The following is a 4,334-nucleotide window of genomic DNA, read 5'->3' as shown; positions in this document are numbered from 1 at the left end:
GGAGATCACATTCTATGTTGAGATGTGAAGGATGCATCAGAAACGTTAGCCATTTAAGGAAAGGTAAAAAGGCTGTTTCAGGCAGGAAAGTATAACGGAGATGTGGAGGCAAAATATGAGACATGAGTGGCAGGAAGTGAAGCCGGGGTGCACCTGCCTCAGCCTGTGTGTGTCATGTGTCAGGACTTAATAGCTCGTAGGTACTGGGAAGCTAATGGAGAGATCAGAGCAGACCCCTTAGTTCTCTTGGTGTTTTCGTTTATTGTAGATATATTCTATTTTTGTGAAATATTTTTGCTTGATAAGTTTGGAATGAATATTATGATGAATATTTAAAAATTAGAGCTATTTAGGAATTGTCTTACTTTTGATCACATCGCATTTGCTTTCTCCCTTGAAAGCAAGTGAAGGCCAGATCAAGTCTAACATTTCCTCTGTTCCTTCCTTCACTGATCCATATCTGAATGCGCATTGTAATTACTATAATGGGCGATAATGAAAAAAAATCTTTGGAAATAGGTTTGAGAAATGCAGAGAAAACACTGAGGCCTTAAAAAACCTGAGTGGTAATGGCTCGAACTTCTAGCCAAGTAAACCCTTAATGTGTAAAGAGTTAAGTTTTGCTGTTGCAAATGTGTTTCTGCACTTAGAGTCCGGTCATATATATATATTTACATCCATCTTTTTTACCCAAAGGTATTTATTAAATTTTTATTGATTGTTAAGGTAGAATCTGCTTAGTATAGATAACTTAAACACCAGAAAGTGTAAATACTGCCATAATCCCACCACCCAAAGATAACCACTGTTAACATTTTACATTGTTCTCAGCTTCTGCTATTTGCTTTTTTATTTTCCCACAAAATTGTCATATTGTTTGTAAAGTCTTATGTCTTCCTTTTTTCACTTTATAATTTGAGTTTAAAAGATTCTTTAAAAGCACAATTTTTGAATATATAATATCCTATTATTTAGGTGTATTTAACCATTTCCTATTGTTTGACTTTGGGGTTCATTCATTCCACAAGTTTCTTTTTTTTCACAATTATAAAGCTTCATCGAACATAAATTTTTGACTACCTGTAAGATCCATATTGACATTTTTTTAAACTTGAGAGCAGAGAATACTTATTTGTCAATATATCTTTATTCAACCAGATTTCTTATGAATAGATTACTTTGTAGTTGATATATTACAGCATGAAATAGACATCTTAGATTCTAGAATTTAGATGAGGTGCACATTCTAGAGCCTGTATTCTATCTCTGTGGTTGAATGTGGTATGTTGTCCTCATACTGATTGTGGGGAATGTAGCCAGTTTGTATCCATGATACAGGTACATGTTTTCTTTCTGTGTGTGTGCGTGTATATCTATATATCTATATAGATATATAGATATATCAGTACAATGAAGTGAATTAGTTATGCAGATAATAAAACCTTGAGAGTATTTTCTTAGGAAGTTTTCAATATTCATTATTTTCGGAAGTGTCAATGAAGTACTGATGGGGTGGTCATAATAATCTGGCCACTCAGTGTGTGTGTGTGTGTGTGTGTGTGTCTGTGTGTGTATGGCATAAATGTGTTCATTAAGTATGCATATTCATAGACCTTTTTAAAATTATTTTTTAATTTTAAACTCAAGTTTACATTCAATTTTGTATTAGTTTCAGGTGTATAGCATAGTGGTTAGACAATCATACTTTACAGAGTACTTCCCTAATATTTCCAGTGCCCCCCTGGTACCATACATAGTTATTACAGTATTATCGACTGTTATTCTCTATGCTGTACTTTACTTCCTCATGACTGTTTTGTAACTACCAATTAGTACTTTTTCATCTCATCACTTTTCTCACCCAGTTCTGCAACCCCCTTCCTCTCTGTCAATCATCAGTCTGTTCTCTATATCTTTGAATCTGTTTTAGTTTTATTTCTTTTGTTCTTTAGATTTCACATAGACTTTTTTTTTAAAAAAAATACATTTTTATTAATTTCAGAGGGGAAGGGAGAGAGAGAGAGAGATAGAGACATCAATGATGAGAGAGAAGCACTGATCGACTGCCTCCTGCATGTCCCCAACTAGGGATCAAAGCACGCAACCCCGGGCATGTGCCCTTGAACCTGGCACCCTTCAGTCCGCAGGCCGATGCTCTAGCCACTGAGCCAAACTGGCTAGGGCCCACATAGACTTTAAAATTTAGAAAAGTTTTTGTAAAAATACAAAGGCGATCTAAAAGAAATAGATTGAGCATAGGAATTGATAATTATTGACTTTTTAAGAGAGGAATATGTACCTGTGAAATTCAGTGTCATTAGAGCTAAAAAAAAATGCACAAATAGGTCATTAAAACAGAATAAAAAAGACAGAATTATAAGAATCAAGTTTAAGCTAACTTGGGTTGAGAGTTTTGTATATGGAAACGGTACTCAGCAATGGCAGATACTGCATAGAGACTCCCTTTGGCTAGAATATTAACAATATATATGTATTGGACAGTCATGATACAGTCTCAGGATCAGCACTGTACCGGTGTCATTCTACGTGAGTTCATCGTATTTTAGTTTTTAATCTTTAGAGCTCTGTAAGAGAGGTTCTGTTATCATCCACACTGTACCGGTGTCATTCTACGTGAGTTCATCGTATTTTAATTTTTAATCTTTAGAGCTCTGTAAGAGGTTCTATTCTCATCCACACTTCAGAAGCAGCAGGACCGAAGCATTCCTCACGAGTAATCAGAAATCCAAAGCAAATTACAAAGTTCCATTTCACCCTCATTACACTAGAATAGCCAAAATTAAAACTCCAAATAGGGCAAATGTTGGCAACGAAATGGTGAGCCCTCCCACCCAGTGGTAGTGGGAATGTAAACTAGGGATGCAAAGAAGAGACGGGCTTCAACTGGGTCTATGATGTCTCATTTATCAATTTAAACACAATACGGCAAAATAGTAATGTTGAAAGGCAAGTGTTGTGATATTTATTGGAAATATTCATTTCTTATTTTTAAAAGAAGCTGTATTAACATAGTTTCCTAGGCTGCCATAATAAAGTCTGCAGGTTGAGCGATTTAAGCAACATAACTGTATTGTCTCACAATTCTGGAGAGAAGCAGCTTGAGATCAGTGTCGGGGTCCCTGTCTGCTGAGGCCTTTCTGTTAGGTTTTCCATGACGTCTCCCTGTGTCTGCACAGGGTCTTCCCCCTGTGTCTGTGTCCTGATCTCCTTTCATTGGGACACCAGTCCTATTGGAGAGGGCCCACCCGAATGATCTCGTTTTAGCTTAGCCACCTCTTCAAAGGCCTGTCTCCAAGTGCAGTCGCTTTCTGAGGTACTGGGGGTTAGGAGCTCCACATTTGAATTTGAGGGGAGCATAATTCAGCCCATAACAGTAACAAAGTTAAATAATTTAGTTAGGAGCTCATAGCTGGTGTGATGGATAAATGGGATTCAGACTCAGATGTGATTCAGTCCAAATGTTATTTCAGAATGCTACGCTGCTACCATTAGACTACTAGAGGTGTACCCCCAAACCAGCTAGGGCTTTGTTTTCCCAAAGACCAAGGGAGTGAGAGGAAAAATTGTCTGACTTAAGAATAAAACCGAGAAGACAGAAGCTGAAAACACTGACCTCAATCACACTGCTTATTTGCTAAGTTGAATGTAGCTGGCATTTGGATTGGGGAAGGTAAAGAAACAGTTAGTTTCAAATAGGAAATAAGGAGGGGAAATTGTGGCAGAGAAAGCACAAAAGCCTGGGGGGTATTACAGAGGGTGTTCGGAGAATAATACTGCATCTTTTATTAGATAGGCATAGCAGAAAGTGAGACGTAGCTTAAGATATATAGTCTGCTGTTGTATGAACTCCATTACTAGGAAATAGTAGCTGTGATGTTAAAACTGAATACTTGTAAATATCATAACGTTTGAGGTAAATATGAGCTTCAGATGTAGATGAGAACTCCGGTATGGTCAGCCACTCATCCAACAAAATTATAGAGCTCTTCATCCATGGCAGGCTTTGTGCTTGATGCTGCCAAAAAAAAAGACTCTCTTAAGACCTATGAAAGTTTCTGAATTTAGTATTGAATTGTAGAGCCTGTGAAACAAATTCTGCTTCTTGTAGTCATTCACATATCAGTAATATAACTCACAAAGGGTGAATTCACCACAAAGTTTCTTTGGCCATGTGAAATTATATTTAAAAACAATAATCCTTACTTTGCTATGATAAATTATCTTGGTTTAGAAGATGGAACTTTAGTTTCAAAATGAAATAGAGTGATTGCTTGTATTAAATTATAACTTTTTAAAAATAATTGTACAGGTTT

The sequence above is a fragment of the Myotis davidii genome, unplaced genomic scaffold, assembly GCF_000327345.1.
Source record: "Myotis davidii unplaced genomic scaffold, ASM32734v1 scaffold221, whole genome shotgun sequence".
Lineage (NCBI taxonomy): Eukaryota > Metazoa > Chordata > Mammalia > Chiroptera > Vespertilionidae > Myotis > Myotis davidii.
Note: the sequence above shows the minus strand (reverse complement) of the source record.